At 50.8% G+C, this 17,677-nt stretch overlaps 24 non-coding genes across 24 annotated transcripts; all 24 read right to left on the bottom strand.

The window, feature by feature from the left end:
- Positions 1 to 21: 21 nt before the first annotated feature.
- Positions 22 to 94, bottom strand: Trnar-ucg (transfer RNA arginine (anticodon UCG)). The gene has a single exon. It is a non-coding gene; the product is annotated as a tRNA-Arg (tRNA).
- A 539-nt stretch (positions 95 to 633) lies between these two features.
- Trnat-agu (transfer RNA threonine (anticodon AGU)) lies at positions 634 to 705 on the bottom strand. Its single transcript has one exon. It is a non-coding gene; the product is annotated as a tRNA-Thr (tRNA).
- Positions 706 to 1,026: 321 nt separating this feature from the next.
- Trnak-cuu (transfer RNA lysine (anticodon CUU)) lies at positions 1,027 to 1,099 on the bottom strand. Its single transcript has one exon. It is a non-coding gene; the product is annotated as a tRNA-Lys (tRNA).
- Positions 1,100 to 1,539: 440 nt separating this feature from the next.
- Trnar-ucg (transfer RNA arginine (anticodon UCG)) lies at positions 1,540 to 1,612 on the bottom strand. The gene has a single exon. It is a non-coding gene; the product is annotated as a tRNA-Arg (tRNA).
- A 535-nt stretch (positions 1,613 to 2,147) lies between these two features.
- On the bottom strand, positions 2,148 to 2,219 carry Trnat-agu (transfer RNA threonine (anticodon AGU)). Its single transcript has one exon. It is a non-coding gene; the product is annotated as a tRNA-Thr (tRNA).
- Positions 2,220 to 2,540: 321 nt separating this feature from the next.
- Positions 2,541 to 2,613, bottom strand: Trnak-cuu (transfer RNA lysine (anticodon CUU)). The gene has a single exon. It is a non-coding gene; the product is annotated as a tRNA-Lys (tRNA).
- Positions 2,614 to 3,043: 430 nt separating this feature from the next.
- Positions 3,044 to 3,116, bottom strand: Trnar-ucg (transfer RNA arginine (anticodon UCG)). Its single transcript has one exon. It is a non-coding gene; the product is annotated as a tRNA-Arg (tRNA).
- A 581-nt stretch (positions 3,117 to 3,697) lies between these two features.
- Positions 3,698 to 3,769, bottom strand: Trnat-agu (transfer RNA threonine (anticodon AGU)). Its single transcript has one exon. It is a non-coding gene; the product is annotated as a tRNA-Thr (tRNA).
- Positions 3,770 to 4,090: 321 nt separating this feature from the next.
- On the bottom strand, positions 4,091 to 4,163 carry Trnak-cuu (transfer RNA lysine (anticodon CUU)). Its single transcript has one exon. It is a non-coding gene; the product is annotated as a tRNA-Lys (tRNA).
- Positions 4,164 to 4,603: 440 nt separating this feature from the next.
- On the bottom strand, positions 4,604 to 4,676 carry Trnar-ucg (transfer RNA arginine (anticodon UCG)). The gene has a single exon. It is a non-coding gene; the product is annotated as a tRNA-Arg (tRNA).
- Positions 4,677 to 5,263: 587 nt separating this feature from the next.
- Trnat-agu (transfer RNA threonine (anticodon AGU)) lies at positions 5,264 to 5,335 on the bottom strand. Its single transcript has one exon. It is a non-coding gene; the product is annotated as a tRNA-Thr (tRNA).
- A 321-nt stretch (positions 5,336 to 5,656) lies between these two features.
- Trnak-cuu (transfer RNA lysine (anticodon CUU)) lies at positions 5,657 to 5,729 on the bottom strand. The gene has a single exon. It is a non-coding gene; the product is annotated as a tRNA-Lys (tRNA).
- Positions 5,730 to 6,169: 440 nt separating this feature from the next.
- Trnar-ucg (transfer RNA arginine (anticodon UCG)) lies at positions 6,170 to 6,242 on the bottom strand. The gene has a single exon. It is a non-coding gene; the product is annotated as a tRNA-Arg (tRNA).
- A 537-nt stretch (positions 6,243 to 6,779) lies between these two features.
- Positions 6,780 to 6,851, bottom strand: Trnat-agu (transfer RNA threonine (anticodon AGU)). The gene has a single exon. It is a non-coding gene; the product is annotated as a tRNA-Thr (tRNA).
- A 321-nt stretch (positions 6,852 to 7,172) lies between these two features.
- On the bottom strand, positions 7,173 to 7,245 carry Trnak-cuu (transfer RNA lysine (anticodon CUU)). The gene has a single exon. It is a non-coding gene; the product is annotated as a tRNA-Lys (tRNA).
- Positions 7,246 to 7,685: 440 nt separating this feature from the next.
- Positions 7,686 to 7,758, bottom strand: Trnar-ucg (transfer RNA arginine (anticodon UCG)). Its single transcript has one exon. It is a non-coding gene; the product is annotated as a tRNA-Arg (tRNA).
- Positions 7,759 to 13,748: 5,990 nt separating this feature from the next.
- Positions 13,749 to 13,820, bottom strand: Trnat-agu (transfer RNA threonine (anticodon AGU)). Its single transcript has one exon. It is a non-coding gene; the product is annotated as a tRNA-Thr (tRNA).
- Positions 13,821 to 14,141: 321 nt separating this feature from the next.
- Trnak-cuu (transfer RNA lysine (anticodon CUU)) lies at positions 14,142 to 14,214 on the bottom strand. Its single transcript has one exon. It is a non-coding gene; the product is annotated as a tRNA-Lys (tRNA).
- A 440-nt stretch (positions 14,215 to 14,654) lies between these two features.
- Trnar-ucg (transfer RNA arginine (anticodon UCG)) lies at positions 14,655 to 14,727 on the bottom strand. The gene has a single exon. It is a non-coding gene; the product is annotated as a tRNA-Arg (tRNA).
- A 536-nt stretch (positions 14,728 to 15,263) lies between these two features.
- Trnat-agu (transfer RNA threonine (anticodon AGU)) lies at positions 15,264 to 15,335 on the bottom strand. Its single transcript has one exon. It is a non-coding gene; the product is annotated as a tRNA-Thr (tRNA).
- Positions 15,336 to 15,656: 321 nt separating this feature from the next.
- Positions 15,657 to 15,729, bottom strand: Trnak-cuu (transfer RNA lysine (anticodon CUU)). Its single transcript has one exon. It is a non-coding gene; the product is annotated as a tRNA-Lys (tRNA).
- Positions 15,730 to 16,169: 440 nt separating this feature from the next.
- On the bottom strand, positions 16,170 to 16,242 carry Trnar-ucg (transfer RNA arginine (anticodon UCG)). Its single transcript has one exon. It is a non-coding gene; the product is annotated as a tRNA-Arg (tRNA).
- A 545-nt stretch (positions 16,243 to 16,787) lies between these two features.
- On the bottom strand, positions 16,788 to 16,859 carry Trnat-agu (transfer RNA threonine (anticodon AGU)). Its single transcript has one exon. It is a non-coding gene; the product is annotated as a tRNA-Thr (tRNA).
- Positions 16,860 to 17,180: 321 nt separating this feature from the next.
- Trnak-cuu (transfer RNA lysine (anticodon CUU)) lies at positions 17,181 to 17,253 on the bottom strand. The gene has a single exon. It is a non-coding gene; the product is annotated as a tRNA-Lys (tRNA).
- Between the last annotated feature and the right edge of the window lie 424 nt (positions 17,254 to 17,677).

The following is a 17,677-nucleotide window of genomic DNA, read 5'->3' as shown; positions in this document are numbered from 1 at the left end:
TTTTGTAGAACAGGAAAAACTCGACCGTGACAGGATTCGAACCTGCAATCTTCGGATCCGAAGTCAGACGCCTTATCCATTAGGCCACACGGTCACTGGCGCAATATACATCCCCACACACACCTCATTTTCGCCATTTGTACACTTGGCAGAATGAATTTCCCATCTTTGACGCATTTCTCCATCTCAAATTTCAGTACTAAAAGTACGACGCTACTTCTTGCTGTGTCCCATCGCAAGTTACATTCAAGCCCTTATGACGCTGATCAAACAAGAGGTTGCAAATCAGCTTCAATCGCTTAGTGCCATCTCAGTCGCTTGCGGAAGGTACCTCACCCTATGTGATACAATGGCGAGTTGTCGCTATTACCAAAGCGGCGGCGACGACGACGACGACAATCGCGAGGGTCTTTATCATGGGTAGAAAATACATCACAAGAACTAAGTATTTCACGTCGGCATTCTCCGGAGACTGCCAAAAGCAGCAGTTTCTGGTGCCCACTTTAATAGCACCATTCACACTATTCATTTGCGAGAGCATTTCTTAAATACCGCACCCATTCATAATATTTTTTATCCTTGACCGCTTTTTTCGAAAGGGCCACGGTGGGAGGGGCTGTTACAAAATTCATTTGCCACCTGTGAGGATCGAACTCACGACCTCTGGTTTACTAGACCAGCGCTCCGCCACTGAGCTAAGGAGGCGCCTCCTAGCGTGATTTTCGGGTACTTTGTTCTTACAGACTAGTGAATCGGAGCCCTTCAGCTCGAAACGCACTGAATGAGCGACCATTATTTGCATTTAGTTACCACAGCTGCTGCTTTCCTACACATCTCACACGATATCGATGTACAAATTAAATTCCAAAACAACACATTTATTTCATGTCAGAGTTACTTTCAGCTTCAAATACCGTTCCTCTGATATTCATCCGAAGCTAGGCATCGTCGTAACCCGTTACGTTCATCACGCAAGGCTCACGAGAGGGGCGCATGTTGGATCCGCGTAGACACAAAATTTTGAGCCGCCCAGCGTGGGGCTCGAACCCACGACCCTGAGATTAAGAGTCTCATGCTCTACCGACTGAGCTAGCCGGGATGCACACAACGCGTTACGAGCCATACAATACTGATTTGACCTGCGACCATCTATTGAAGATTCTTTTGACTACAGCTTATTTCCTGCTGCCACAAATCAGCTACAATCCTATTCAATGAAAAATTGTCTCCGAAAGGCATCAAATCTGCTTGAAATTATACGTGGCTATCAGCACCATTATTCAACACACATGCTCGACTGTGCGCAGACGCCTGTGGCGTAGCCCTTGGGTCCTGAATCAGATGCAGTAGTTGCAACAAAAACTCTCCTGAACGGCACTGTGCCGAAAATTTCGCCACAGATCACCCTTGTCTTGCTTGTGCTTCAGGTAGACGCCAGTTTTGCAGCCAGGAAGCGGACAGCAGCTACTTTCAACTAGTTTTGCAGTACTCAAACAACACAGTAAAACAGCATGCAACTTTTGTAGAACAGGAAAAACTCGACCGTGACCGGATTCGAACCTGCAATCTTCGGATCCGAAGTCCGACGCCTTATCCATTAGGCCACACGGTCACTGGCGCAATATACATCCCCACACACACCTCATTTTCGCCATTTGTACACTTGGCAGAATGAATTTCCCATCTTTGACGCATTTCTCCATCTCAAATTTCAGTACTAAAAGTACGACGCTACTTCTTGCTGTGTCCCATCGCAAGTTACATTCAAGCCCTTATGACGCTGATCAAACAAGAGGTTGCAAATCAGCTTCAATCGCTTAGTGCCATCTCAGTCGCTTGCGGAAGGTACCTCACCCTATGTGATACAATGGCGAGTTGTCGCTATTACCAAAGCGGCGGCGACGACGACGACAATCGCGAGGGTCTTTATCAGGGGTAGAAAATACATCACAAGAACTAAGTATTTCACGTCGGCATTCTCCGGAGACTGCCAAAAGCAGCAGTCTCTGGTGCCCACTTTATAGCACCATTCACACTATTCATTTGCGAGAGCATTTCTTAAATACCGCACCCATTCATAATATTTTTTATCCTTGACCGCTTTTTTCGAAAGGGCCACGGTGGGAGGGGCTGTTACAAAATTCATTTGCCACCTGTGAGGATCGAACTCACGACCTCTGGTTTACTAGACCAGCGCTCCGCCACTGAGCTAAGGAGGCGCCTCCTAGCGCGATTTTCGGGTACTTTGTTCTTACAGACTAGTGAATCGGAGCCCTTCAGCTCGAAACGCACTGCATGAGCGACCATTATTTGCATTTAGTTAGCACAGCTGCTGCTTTCCTACACATCTCACACGATATCGATGTACAAATTAAATTCCAAAACAACACATTTATTTCATGTCAGAGTTACTTTCAGCTTCAAATACCGTTCCTCTGATATTCATCCGAAGCTAGGCATCGTCGTAACCCGTTACGTTCATCACGCAAGGCTCACGAGAGGGGCGCATGTTGGATCCGCGTAGACACAAATTTTTGAGCCGCCCAGCGTGGGGCTCGAACCCACGACCCTGAGATTAAGAGTCTCATGCTCTACCGACTGAGCTAGCCGGGATGCACACAACGCGTTACGAGCCATACAATACTGATTTGACCTGCGACCATCTATTGAAGATTCTTTTGACTACAGCTTATTTCCTGCTGCCACAAATCAGCTACAATCCTATTCAATGAAAAATTGTCTCCGAAAGGCATCAAATCTGCTTGAAATTATACGTGGCTATCAGCACCATTATTCAACACACATGCTCGACTGTGCGCAGACGCCTGTGGCGTAGCCCTTGGGTCCTGAATTGTTGCAACAAAAACTCTCCTGAACGGCACTGTGCCGAAAATTTCGCTACAGATCACCCTTGTCTTGCTTGTGCTTCAGGTAGACGCCGGTTTTGCAGCCAGGAAGCGGACAGCAGCTACTTTCAACTAGTTTTGCAGTACTCAAACAACACAGTAAAACAGCATGCAACTTCTGTAGAACAGGAAAAACTCGACCGTGACAGGATTCGAACCTGCAATCTTCGGATCCGAAGTCCGACGCCTTATCCATTAGGCCACACGGTCACTGGCGCAATATACATCCCCACACACACCTCATTTTCGCCATTTGTACACTTGGCAGAATGAATTTCCCATCTTTGACGCATTTCTCCATCTCAAATTTCAGTACTAAAAGTACGACGCTACTTCTTGCTGTGTCCCATCGCAAGTTACATTCAAGCCCTTATGACGCTGATCAAACAAGAGGTTGCAAATCAGCTTCAATCGCTTAGTGCCATCTCAGTCGCTTGCGGAAGGTACCTCACCCTATGTGATACAATGGCGAATTGTCGCTATTACCAAAGCGGCGGCGGCGCCGACGACGACGACGACGACGACGACGACGACGACGACGACGACGACGACGTCAATCGCGAGGGTCTTTATCAGGGGTAGAAAATACATCACAAGAACTAAGTATTTCACGTCGGCATTCTCCGGAGACTGCCTAAAGCAGCAGTTTCTGGTGCCCACTTTAATAGCACCATTCACACTATTCATTTGCGAGAGCATTTCTTAAATACCGCACCCATTCATAATTTTTTTTATCCTTGACCGCTTTTTTCGAAAGGGCCACGGTGGGAGGGGCTGTTACAAAATTCATTTGCCTCCTGTGAGGATCGAACTCACGACCTCTGGTTTACTAGACCAGCGCTCTGCCACTGAGCTAAGGAGGCGCCTCCTAGCGCATTTTTCGGGTACTTTGTTCTTACAGACTAGTGAATCGGAGCCCTTCAGCTCGAAACGCACCGCATGAGCGACCATTATTTGCATTTAGTTAGCACAGCTGCTGCTTTCCTACACATCTCACACTATATCGATGTACAACTAAAATTGCAAAACAACACATTTATTTCATTTCAGAGTCACTTTCAGCTTCAAATACCGTTCCTCTGATATTCATACGAAGCTAGGCATCGTCGTAACCCGTTACGTTCATTACGCAAGGCTCACGAGAGGGGCGCATGTTGGATCCGCGTAGACACAAAATTTTGCGCCGCCCAGCGTGGGGCTCGAACCCACGACCCTGAGATTAAGAGTCTCATGCTCTACCGACTGAGCTAGCCGGGATGCACACAACGCGTTACGAGCCATACAATACTGATTTGACCTGCGACCATCTATTGAAGATTCTTTTGACTACAGCTTATTTCCTGCTGCCACAAATCAGCTACAATCCTATTCAATGAAAAATTGTCTCCGAAAGGCATCAAATCTGCTTGAAATTATACGTGGCTATCAGCACCATTATTCAACACACATGCTCGACTGTGCGCAGACGCCTGTGGCGTAGCCCTTGGGTCCTGAATCAGATGCAGTAGTTGCAACAAAAACTCTCCTGAACGGCACTGTGCCGAAAATTTCGCCACAGATCACCCTTGTCTTGCTTGTGCTTCAGGTAGACGCCAGTTTTGCAGCCAGGAAGCGGACAGCAGCTACTTTCAACTAGTTTTGCAGTACTCAAACAACACAGTAAAACAGCATGCAACTTTTGTAGAACAGGAAAAACTCGACCGTGACAGGATTCGAACCTGCAATCTTCGGATCCGAAGTCCGACGCCTTATCCATTAGGCCACACGGTCACTGGCGCAATATACATCCCCACACACACCTCATTTTCGCCATTTGTACACTTGGCAGAATGAATTTCCCATCTTTGACGCATTTCTCCATCTCAAATTTCAGTACTAAAAGTACGACGCTACTTCTTGCTGTGTCCCATCGCAAGTTACATTCAAGCCCTTATGACGCTGATCAAACAAGAGGTTGCAAATCAGCTTCAATCGCTTAGTGCCATCTCAGTCGCTTGCGGAAGGTACCTCACCCTATGTGATACAATGGCGAATTGTCGCTATTACCAAAGCGGCGGCGGCGCCGACGACGACGACGACGACGACGACGACGACGACGACGACGACGACGACGACGACGTCAATCGCGAGGGTCTTTATCAGGGGTAGAAAATACATCACAAGAACTAAGTATTTCACGTCGGCATTCTCCGGAGACTGCCTAAAGCAGCAGTTTCTGGTGCCCACTTTAATAGCACCATTCACACTATTCATTTGCGAGAGCATTTCTTAAATACCGCACCCATTCATAATTTTTTTTATCCTTGACCGCTTTTTTCGAAAGGGCCACGGTGGGAGGGGCTGTTACAAAATTCATTTGCCTCCTGTGAGGATCGAACTCACGACCTCTGGTTTACTAGACCAGCGCTCTGCCACTGAGCTAAGGAGGCGCCTCCTAGCGCATTTTTCGGGTACTTTGTTCTTACAGACTAGTGAATCGGAGCCCTTCAGCTCGAAACGCACCGCATGAGCGACCATTATTTGCATTTAGTTAGCACAGCTGCTGCTTTCCTACACATCTCACACTATATCGATGTACAACTAAAATTGCAAAACAACACATTTATTTCATTTCAGAGTCACTTTCAGCTTCAAATACCGTTCCTCTGATATTCATACGAAGCTAGGCATCGTCGTAACCCGTTACGTTCATTACGCAAGGCTCACGAGAGGGGCGCATGTTGGATCCGCGTAGACACAAAATTTTGCGCCGCCCAGCGTGGGGCTCGAACCCACGACCCTGAGATTAAGAGTCTCAAGCTCTACCGACTGAGCTAGCCGGGCTGCACGCAACGTATTACGAGCCATACAATACTGATGTGACCTGCGACCATCTATTGAAGATTCTTTTGACTACAGCTTATTTCCTGCTGCCACAAATCAGCTACAATCCTATTCAATGAAAAATTGTCTCCGAAAGGCATCAAATCTGCATGAAATGATACGTGGCTATCAGCACCATTATTCAACACACATGCTCGACTGTGCGCAGACGCCTGTGGCGTAGCCCTTGGGTCCTGAATCAGATGCAGTAGTTGCAACAAAAACTCTCCTGAACGGCACTGTGCCGAAAATTTCGCTACAGATCACCCTTGTCTTGCTTGTGCTTCAGGTAGACGCCGGTTTTGCAGCCAGGAAGCGGACAGCAGCTACTTTCAACTAGTTTTGCAGTACTCAAACAACACAGTAAAACAGCATGCAACTTTTGTAGAACAGGAAAAACTCGACCGTGACAGGATTCGAACCTGCAATCTTCGGATCCGAAGTCCGACGCCTTATCCATTAGGCCACACGGTCACTGGCGCAATATACATCCCCACACACACCTCATTTTCGCCATTTGTACACTTGGCAGAATGAATTTCCCATCTTTGACGCATTTCTCCATCTCAAATTTCAGTACTAAAAGTACGACGCTACTTCTTGCTGTGTCCCATCGCAAGTTACATTCAAGCCCTTATGACGCTGATCAAACAAGAGGTTGCAAATCAGCTTCAATCGCTTAGTACCATCTCAGTCGCTTGCGGAAGGTACCTCACCCTATGTGATACAATGGCGAGTTGTCGCTATTACCAAAGCGGCGGCGACGACGACGACAATCGCGAGGGTCTTTATCAGGGGTAGAAAATACATCACAAGAACTAAGTATTTCACGTCGGCATTCTCCGGAGACTGCCAAAAGCAGCAGTTTCTGGTGCCCACTTTAATAGCACCATTCACACTATTCATTTACGAGAGCATTTCTTAAATACCGCACCCATTCATAATTTTTTTTTATCCTTGACCGCTTTTTTCGAAAGGGCCACGGTGGGAGGGGCTGTTACAAAATTCATTTGCCTCCTGTGAGGATCGAACTCACGACCTCTGGTTTACTAGACCAGCGCTCTGCCACTGAGCTAAGGAGGCGCCTCCTAGCGCATTTTTCGGGTACTTTGTTCTTACAGACTAGTGAATCGGAGCCCTTCAGCTCGAAACGCACCGCACGAGCGACCATTATTTGCATTTAGTTAGCACAGCTGCTGCTTTCCTACACATCTCTCACTATATCGATGTACAACTAAAATTGCAAAACAACACATTTATTTCATTTCAGAGTCACTTTCAGCTTCAAATACCGTTCCTCTGATATTCATCCGAAGCTAGGCATCGTCGTAACCCGTTACGTTCATTACGCAAGGCTCACGAGAGGGGCGCATGTTTGATCCGCGTAGACACAAAATTTTGCGCCGCCCAGCGTGGGGCTCGAACCCACGACCCTGAGATTAAGAGTCTCATGCTCTACCGACTGAGCTAGCCGGGCTGCACGCTACGTGTTACGAGCCATACAATACTGATGTGACCTGCGACCATCTATTGAAGATTCTTTTGACTACAGCTTATTTCCTGCTGCCACAAATCAGCTACAATCCTATTCAATGAAAAATTGTCTCCGAAAGGCATCAAATCTGCATGAAATGATACGTGGCTATCAGCACCATTATTCAACACACATGCTCGACTGCGCGCAGACGCCTGTGGCGTAGCCCTTGGGTCCTGAATCAGATGCAGTAGTTGCAACAAAAACTCTCCTGAGCGGCACTGTGCCGAAAACTTCGCTACAGATCACCCTTGTCTTGCTTGTGCTTCTGGTAGACGCCGGTTTTGCAGCCAGGAAGCGGACAGCAGCAACTTCCAACTAGTTTTAGAGTACTCAAACAACACAGTAAAACAGCATGCATCTTTTGCAGAACAGAAAAAACTCGACCGTGACAGGATTCGAACCTGCAATCTTCGGATCCGAAGTCCGACGCCTTATCCATTAGGCCACACGGTCACTGGCGCAATATACTTCCCCACTCACACCTCGTTTTCGCCATTTGTACACTTGGCAGAATGAATTTCCCATCTTTGACGCAGTTCTCCATCTCAAATTTCAGTACTAAAAGTACGACGCTACTTCTTGCTGTGTCCCATCGCAAGTTACATTCAAGCCCTTATGACGCTGATCAAACAAGAGGTGGCAAATCAGCTTCAATCGTTTAGTGCCATCTCAGTCGCTTGCAGAAGGTACCTCACCCTATGTGATACAATGGCGAATTGTCGCTATTACCAAAGCGGCGGCGGCGCCGACGACGACGACGACAATCGCGAGGGTCTTTATCAGGGGTAGAAAATACATCACAAGAACTAAGTATTTCACGTCGGCATTCTCCGGAGACTGCCTAAAGCAGCAGTTTTTTTTTTTTTTTTTTTTTTTTTCCTTTATTGAATTTCAATTCCCCCCGAAGGGGGCGGGCTGGCAGCAGCTTAGGACGCCGCTCTGCAGCCTACAGATTTTCTGATAAAAAGCAGGAGAATAAACAATAATAAAAAACAGGCGATAAAATCGGGGACTTAGTGAGTAACAAGGTGAAAAGAAAATGGGGAAATTAAAACAAACAACAGAGGGAGGATGAAGCGAATAAAAATACATACGGAGCAGACAGGGGAAACAATAGACAATTAAAAAACACGGCGACAGTCTGGATTCTGTTCGCAAAGTATATAAAAATGCACACCCAGCGACAGCATGGTTTCTGTTCGCAACACAACACTGAATAGTCACTAGAACACAGCACGAAAAGTCGGCAAAGGTGACACCACAGTCGAGAGCAGGTGGGGGGAAACTGGACAGGAGATGGGAAAACAAAAAGGGGGGGGGAAAGGAGAGGAAAAGCGAAGGGGGGGGGGAACCGGGAAAGGAGCTGATGGAGGATGAGAACCCATAAGAGGGGTGGGGGGCAGACGCGACAGGGGAGGGGGGTAGGCAGAGGAGGGGAATACAAAAGGACTGGGGGGGAGAAGGGAGGTAGGGAGAGGTGTAGTGGGGAGGAAACAGGACGGAAGGGGGGGGGAAGAGGGAGCCCAGGGAAAGGACAGAGGAAAGGAGGGGGAGGGAGGATCAGAGTTGATAGGAAGGATAAATGGAGGGAGAGAGGGCATCATCCGGGAGGGGGAGTTGACGGAAGCCACCTTGGGAAAGGAGATGGAGGGTGTAGAGATGGAGGGTAGGGGGGACACAACGGTGAAGACGGGGCAGGGGGCGAGGATGGGAGAGGAGAGGAGCAACCAGGGGGTGAGGGGGTTCAAGACGGCGGGAGGTGTAGAGGATGCGGATATGTTCGAGGAAGAGGAGCAGATGGGGGAAAGGAATGAGATCATAGAGGATCCGCGTGGGGGACGGGAGGCGGATACGGAAGGCGAGGCGGAGTGCATGACGCTCAAGGATCTGGAGGGACTGATAGAATTTGGGGGGGGCAGATATCCAGGCAGGACTGGCATAACAGAGGATGGGACGGATTAAGGATTTGTAGGTGTGGAGGATGGTAGAGGGGTGCAACCCCCATGTCCGGCCAGAGAGGAGTTTGAGGAGGCGGAGGCGGTTGTGGGCTTTGGATTGGATGGATCGGAGATGAGGGATCCAGGTGAGGTGACGGTCAATGGTGAGGCCAAGGTAGGTGAGGGTGGGGGTGAGACGGACAGGACATGCGCAGACAGTAAGGGAGAAATCCAGGAGCCGGAAGGAGCGAGTGGTACGACCTACGATGATTGCCTGGGTCTTGGAAGGATTGAGTTTCAGGAGCCATTGGTTACACCATGCAGCAAAAAGGTCAAGGTGATTCTGGAGAAGGCGTTGGGACCGTTGGAGGGTAGGAGCGAGGGCGAGGAATGCGGTGTCATCAGCATATTGCAAGAGGTGCACTGGAGGGGGGGTTGGGGCATATCTGCTGTGTACAGGAGGTAGAGGAGAGGGGAGAGGACAGAGCCCTGGGGCACACCGGCAGAGGGGTAGAAGGTGCGGGAATTGGCATGATGGATGGTAACGTAGGAGGGGCGGCGGGAGAGGAAGGAGGCCACCAGACGGATGTAGTTGATAGGAAGGGCGTAGGTTTGGAGTTTAAACAGGAGACCGGGATGCCAGACACGGTCGTAGGCCTTTTCAAGGTCAAGTGAGACAAAAATGGCGGAGCGACGGGAGTTAAGCTGGAGGGAGAGGAGATGAGTGAGGCGGAGGAGTTGGTCATCAGCAGAGAAGGAAGGTCGAAAGCCACATTGGGTGTTTGGGAGGAGGTGGTTTTGGTGGAGGTGGAGATGGATGCGCCGGGAAAGGATGGATTCCAAAAGCTTGCTGAACACCGACGTGAGACAGATAGGACGATAGGAAGAGGCATCAGATGGAGGCTTATTGGGTTTGGAGAACATCAGGATACGGGAGGTTTTCCACAGGTCGGGATAGAAGCCAGTGGCAAGGATGACATTGTAGAGGGCGGCAAGGAGGGAAAGGAAGGAGGGAGGGCAGTGTTTGAGGTGGCGGTAGGTAACGCAGTCGTGGCCGGGAGCAGTGTTGCGTTTAGTGCGGAGTGTGAGGCTGATGTCCTGTGTAGTGATGGGAGTGTTAAGTGCAGATGGTGGGGTGTGGCCCAAGTACTGGAAGCTAGGAGCAAGGGGAGGAACAGAGGTATTCGTACGGTCCATGACATCAGGGAAGAGGGAATAATCAAAGTGGGGATCATCTGGGATGGAAAAAACATCAGAGAGGTGGGAGGCAAAGTGGTTGGCCTTACTGAGGTTGTCAGGAAAGGGACGGTCATTAAGGAGGAGAGGGTACTGGGGGGTGGGGCGGTTCCCAGTAAGGCGGTGGAAAGCAGACCAATACTTGGAAGAGTTGATGGGGAGCGTGGTGTTGAGGTGTGTACATGTCTGGCGCCAGGCTCGGCGTTTCTTCGCAACAAGCAGGTTGCGGATGTGTCGCTGTAATTGCCGGTGGCGGGTAAGTGTATCCCGGTCACGAGTGCGGAGAAAAGAGCGGTAGAGGCGGCGGGACTCCCGAAGGAGAAGGACGGCCTGTGGAGGCAGGGCGGGGCGGTGAGGGTGGATGGCTTTGGTGGGGATATGGGTGGCGACGGCGTCAGACAAGGTCTGGTGCAGGAAGGCAGCAGTGCGAGAGATGTCATCAGGAGACTGGAGGGGAAGGTCGTGGCTGTCAACCTGGGTGTGAATGGAATCCCGGTAGGCATCCCAGTTGGCACGGGAGTAATCATGGACAAGTTTAGGAGGGACGTCAGGGCGAGGAGCGTGGCGGGGATGGCGACCGTTAGAGATAGTGAGGAGGACAGGAGCGTGGTCACTGCCAATGAGGTCAAGGACATCCGCGGTGATGCGCCCAAGGAGGTTGGGAGAGGCAAGGACTACATCAGGAGTGGTGTTGGATTCGGGCCGGGTGTGCTGGGGCAGGGGAACCAGGTCTCCCTGGAGAGTGGTGAGAAACTGATGCCACCGCCGGAGGTCGGCAGGATCACGGCTGTGGATATTGAGGTCGGCGGCAATCACGTAGGTGGAGAAGGTGCGGTCAATGTGGGCCAGGAAATCATATGGGATGGGGGTGCGAGGGCGGACATAAATGGTGGCACAGGTGATGGTAAGGGCGGGGAAGAAGAGGCTGAGGGTGAGATGCTCGGCAGGATTGTTAAGGAGAGGTTGGGGCCGGACAGGGAGGTGCTTGAGGTGGCCTATAGCAACTCCGCCACGTGCCAGAGGGTACGGGTTATCGGTACGATGTAGGGTGTAAGGGGCAGTGGAGACGGAGATACGGGGCTGAAGGAAGGTTTCATTGAGGACGAAGGCATCCACGCGGTGCTGACGTAGGGTGTGGAGGAAGAGGAGTTTGTGGGTGGGCAGGGAGCGAATGTTGTGGTACAGGATACGGTACGGTTGTTGTACCATGGGAGTGGAGAGTTAGACGAGGGTGGTGAGGGGGGTGAAGGTGAAGTGGGCCTGGTTGTGGGAGTAAGTGGCATAGGTGGTAAGATGGAAGATGGAACGGGCAGCGAGGGCGATTTGGGAAAGAGTGTGGGAGCGCTGGAAGGGGTGGATGTTTTGGAGCACAATGGTGGTGAAACGGATGATGTCCTCAGCAGTAGGGGGAGGGCGGAGCGAGTTGTTGGGGTGGATGGGGTCATCAACAGGACGGACAGGGACGGTGAGCTCAGGGGTTACTGGTGGAGGTTTCGCTTTACACTTCGAGGAGTAGGTAGGATGTGGTTCATTACAAGTGTTGCAGGAGGGGGGAGAGGTGAGGTTGGGGCAATGCTTGAGGAAGTGGGAGGCTTTGCAGTGGGGACAAGTAGGGGGGTTTTTGCAGGCAGAGGTAACGTGGTCATTGTAGGTGAGACAGCGTTGGCAGCGGTAGGATTGGACTGGGGAACGGGAGGGGTCCACCTTATGGCGCTGATTGTAGATGAGGGCTCCCTCGGTGAGGAGGCGGTCAATGGAGGAGGAGGATTCAGTGAATATCCGCATGAGAAAAGTCGGCCCGGCATCATTGAAGATGCGACGGGCCGAGCGGATTTCGATGTCGGGCCGGGAGTTGAGTTCCGCCAACACCTCAGCCTCCGTGATCACGGGGCTAAGCTTCGTGATCACAGCGGTGAAGGTCGGCGGACGGCGGGGAGGTTGAGGCTGACGGGGAGAGGACGGGGTGTGGTAGGGGGTGAGGGTTGCACGTTGGCCAAATTGGATACGAGGGATGCGGGAGAGGAGGTCGGTGTGGAAGGAAGCATTGGGGGATTTTATGAGGACCGAGTCCTTGCGAGGAATCAGTTGGGAGATGGGAGCATTGGGGCAGTATTTCCGGATGGCGAGAGTGAGGGAGCGGGCATCAAGGAATTGAGGGTCAGGATTGGAGAGGACAAAGGTGTGGGTGGCAGGCGTGGCGGGGGTGGGGGTCGGGGCCGCGTCCATGGGAGTGGGTGGGTCACGGGGATTGGGGGTTTTTTTGGAGGAGACTTCGGGGGAAGGGTCAGCATTCGGGCGCTTGGAAGGTTTCGTGGACACCACTGGGTGGGGAGGGGGCAGGGGGACGGGTTGCAGGGGGAGATGGCGGGGGGCAGGACCACCCTGAGCAGCGGAAGACGCAGACGGTGGGGGCGTGGGTGTCACTGAGACTGTGGAACGTCGAGCAGAGACCCGTGCTGGCTTGGAGCCTGTCGGAGGCGGTGCGGGGAGCGGCGGAAAGTCTGTAGCTGTCGATGGGGCGACAGTGATAGGGGAAGAGGAGTTGGGGGTGGGTACAGCCGAAAGTGGCGCAGGGGTGGGGTGGACAGGGAGAGAAGGAAGGACGGGAAGTGGGGTGGAGGATGAGCTCCATGTGATGGTGGTTGGAGCAGCGGAGGGAGAGGTGAAAATGATAGTGGTAGTGGTGGTGGGTTGGGACATGGTGGCGGCGCGCGAGAAGGGCGGCGGCGGCGACCAGACGGCGGCGGCGGTGACCAGACAGCGGCGGCGGCAGGCGGCGACCAGGCGGCGGCGGCGGCAGGCGGCGGCGGCGGCGGCGGCGAGCACCGGCAGGCGGCGAGCACCGGCAAGCGGCGAGCACCGGCGGGCGGCGACGGCGGCGGCGGCGGCGGTGGCGGTGAGGACCGGCAGGCGGCGACCAAACGGCGGCGGCGGCGGCGGCGGCGGCGGCGGCGGCGGCGGCGAGGAGGAGGAGGACCGGCCGGCGAGCAGTAGTGACGGTAAGCAGACGACACGGCAAGGAAACGGTGGGGATCTTCCACCTCGAAGTTGCACCCTGAGTGTAGCCCAGGCAGTGAAACTTTGATGAAGAAGAGAGGGAATCCAACCCTCGAATGAAGCAGCAGTTTCTGGTGCCCACTTTAATAGCACCATTCACACTATTCATTTGCGAGAGCATTTCTTAAATACCGCACCCATTCATAATATTTTTTAACCTTGACAGCTTTTTTCGAAAGGGCCACGGTTGGAGGGGCTGTTACAAAATTCATTTGCCACCTGTGAGGATCGAACTCACGACCTCTGGTTTACTAGACCAGCGCTCCGCCACTGAGCTAAGGAGGCGCCTCCTAGCGCGATTTTCGGGTACTTTGTTCTTACAGACTAGTGAATCGGAGCCCTTCAGCTCGAAACGCACTGCATGAGCGACCATTATTTGCATTTAGTTACCACAGCTGCTGCTTTCCTACACATCTCACACGATATCGATGTACAAATTAAATTCCAAAACAACACATTTATTTCATGTCAGAGTTACTTTCAGCTTCAAATACCGTTCCTCTGATATTCATCCGAAGCTAGGCATCGTCGTAACCCGTTACGTTCATCACGCAAGGCTCACGAGAGGGGAGCATGTTGGATCCGCGTAGACACAAAATTTTGAGCCGCCCAGCGTTGGGCTCGAACCCACGACCCTGAGATTAAGAGTCTCATGCTCTACCGACTGAGCTAGCCGGGCTGCACACAACGCGTTACGAGCCATACAATACTGATTTGACCTGCGACCATCTATTGAAGATTCTTTTGACTACAGCTTATTTCCTGCTGCCACAAATCAGCTACAATCCTATTCAATGAAAAATTGTCTCCGAAAGGCATCAAATCTGCTTGAAATTATACGTGGCTATCAGCACCATTATTCAACACACATGCTCGACTGTGCGCAGACGCCTGTGGCGTAGCCCTTGGGTCCTGAATCAGATGCAGTAGTTGCAACAAAAACTCTCCTGAACGGCACTGTGCCGAAAATTTCGCTACAGATCACCCTTGTCTTGCTTGTGCTTCAGGTAGACGCCGGTTTTGCAGCCAGGAAGCGGACAGCAGCTACTTTCAACTAGTTTTGCAGTACTCAAACAACACAGTAAAACAGCATGCAACTTCTGTAGAACAGGAAAAACTCGACCGTGACAGGATTCTAACCTGCAATCTTCGGATCCGAAGTCCGACGCCTTATCCATTAGGCCACACGGTCACTGGCGCAATATACATCCCCTCACACACCTCATTTTCGCCATTTGTACACTTGGCAGAATGAATTTCCCATCTTTGACGCATTTCTCCATCTTAAATTTCAGTACTAAAAGTACGACGCTACTTCTTGCTGTGTCCCATCGCAAGTTACATTCAAGCCCTTATGACGCTGATCAAACAAGAGGTTGCAAATCAGCTTCAATCGCTTAGTGCCATCTCAGTCGCTTGCGGAAGGTACCTCACCCTATGTGATACAATGGCGATTTGTCGCTATTACCAAAGCGGCGGCGACGACGACGACAATCGCGAGGGTCTTTATCAGGGGTAGAAAATACATCACAAGAACTAAGTATTTCACGTCGGCATTCTCCGGAGACTGCCTAAAGCAGCAGTTTCTGGTGCCCACTTTAATAGCACCATTCACACTATTCATTTGCGAGAGCATTTCTTAAATACCGCACCCATTCATAATTTTTTTTATCCTTGACCGCTTTTTTCGAAAGGGCCACGGTGGGAGGGGCTGTTACAAAATTCATTTGCCTCCTGTGAGGATCGAACTCACGACCTCTGGTTTACTAGACCAGCGCTCTGCCACTGAGCTAAGGAGGCGCCTCCTAGCGCATTTTTCGGGTACTTTGTTCTTACAGACTAGTGAATCGGAGCCCTTCAGCTCGAAACGCACCGCACGAGCGACCATTATTTGCATTTAGTTAGCACAGCTGCTGCTTTCCTACACATCTCACACTATATCGATGTACAACTAAAATTGCAAAACAACACATTTATTTCATTTCAGAGTCACTTTCAGCTTCAAATACCGTTCCTCTGATATTCATACGAAGCTAGGCATCGTCGTAACCCGTTACGTTCATCACGCAAGGCTCACGAGAGGGGCGCATGTTGGATCCGCGTAGACACAAAATTTTGCGCCGCCCAGCGTGGGGCTCGAACCCACGACCCTGAGATTAAGAGTCTCATGCTCTACCGACTGAGCTAGCCGGGCTGCACGCAACGTATTACGAGCCATACAATACTGATGTGACCTGCGACCATCTATTGAAGATTCTTTTGACTACAGCTTATTTCCTGCTGCCACAAATCAGCTACAATCCTATTCAATGAAAAATTGTCTCCGAAAGGCATCAAATCTGCATGAAATGATACGTGGCTATCAGCACCATTATTCAACACACATGCTCGACTGTGCGCAGACGCCTGTGGCGTAGCCCTTGGGTCCTGAATCAGATGCAGTAGTTGCAACAAAAACTCTCCTGAACGGCACTGTGCCGAAAATTTCGCTACAGATCACCCTTGTCTTGCTTGTGCTTCAGGTAGACGCCGGTTTTGCAGCCAGGAAGCGGACAGCAGCTACTTTCAACTAGTTTTGCAGTACTCAAACAACACAGTAAATCAGCATGCAATTTTTGTAGAACAGGAAAAACTCGACCGTGACAGGATTCGAACCTGCAATCTACGGATCCGAAGTCCGACGCCTTATCCATTAGGCCACACGGTCACTGGCGCAATATACATCCCCACACACACCTCATTTTCGCCATTTGTACACTTGGCAGAATGAATTTCCCATCTTTGACGCATTTCTCCATCTCAAATTTCAGTACTAAAAGTACGACGCTACTTCTTGCAGTGTCCCATCGCAAGTTACATTCAAGCCCTTATGACGCTGATCAAACAAGAGGTTGCAAATCAGCTTCAATCGCTTAGTGCCATCTCAGTCGCTTGCGGAAGGTACCTCACCCTATGTGATACAATGGCGAGTTGTCGCTATTACCAAAGCGGCGGCGGCGCCGACGACGACGACGACAATCGCGAGGGTCTTTATCAGGGGTAGAAAATACATCACAAGAACTAAGTATTTCACGTCGGCATTCTCCGGAGACTGCCAAAAGCAGCACTTTCTGGTGCCCACTTTAATAGCACCATTCACACTATTCATTTGCGAGAGCATTTCTTAAATACCGCACCCATTCATAATATTTTTTATCCTTGACCGCTTTTTTCGAAAGGGCCACGGTGGGAGGGGCTGTTACAAAATTCATTTGCCTCCTGTGAGGATCGAACTCACGACCTCTGGTTTACTAGACCAGCGCTCTGCCACTGAGCTAAGGAGGCGCCTCCTAGCGCATTTTTCGGGTACTTTGTTCTTACAGACTAGTGAATCGGAGCCCTTCAGCTCGAAACGCACCGCACGAGCGACCATTATTTGCATTTAGTTAGCACAGCTGCTGCTTTCCTACACATCTCTCACTATATCGATGTACAACTAAAATTGCAAAACAACACATTTATTTCATTTCAGAGTCACTTTCAGCTTCAAATACCGTTCCTCTGATATTCATCCGAAGCTAGGCACCGTCGTAACCCGTTACGTTCATTACGCAAGGCTCACGAGAGGGGCGCATGTTTGATCCGCGTAGACACAAAATTTTGCGCCGCCCAGCGTGGGGCTCGAACCCACGACCCTGAGATTAAGAGTCTCATGCTTTACCGACTGAGCTAGCCGGGCTGCACGCTACGTGTTACGAGCCATACAATACTGATGTGACCTGCGACCATCTATTGAAGATTCTTTTGACTACAGCTTATTTCCTGCTGCCACAAATCAGCTACAATCCTATTCAATGAAAAATTGTCTCCGAAAGGCATCAAATCTGCATGAAATGATACGTGGCTATCAGCACCATTATTCAACACACATGCTCGACTGTGCGCAGACGCCTGTGGCGTAGCCCTTGGGTCCTGAATCAGATGCAGTAGTTGCAACAAAAACTCTCCTGAGCGGCACTGTGCCGAAAACTTCGCTACAGATCACCCTTGTCTTGCTTGTGCTTCTGGTAGACGCCGGTTTTGCAGCCAGGAAGCGGACAGCAGCAACTTCCAACTAGTTTTAGAGTACTCAAACAACACAGTAAAGCAGCATGCATCTTTTG

This window comes from Schistocerca cancellata, chromosome 8 (assembly GCF_023864275.1).
Source record: "Schistocerca cancellata isolate TAMUIC-IGC-003103 chromosome 8, iqSchCanc2.1, whole genome shotgun sequence".
Classification (NCBI taxonomy): Eukaryota; Metazoa; Arthropoda; class Insecta; order Orthoptera; family Acrididae; genus Schistocerca; species Schistocerca cancellata.
This window is presented reverse-complemented; position numbering and strand designations above follow the sequence as displayed.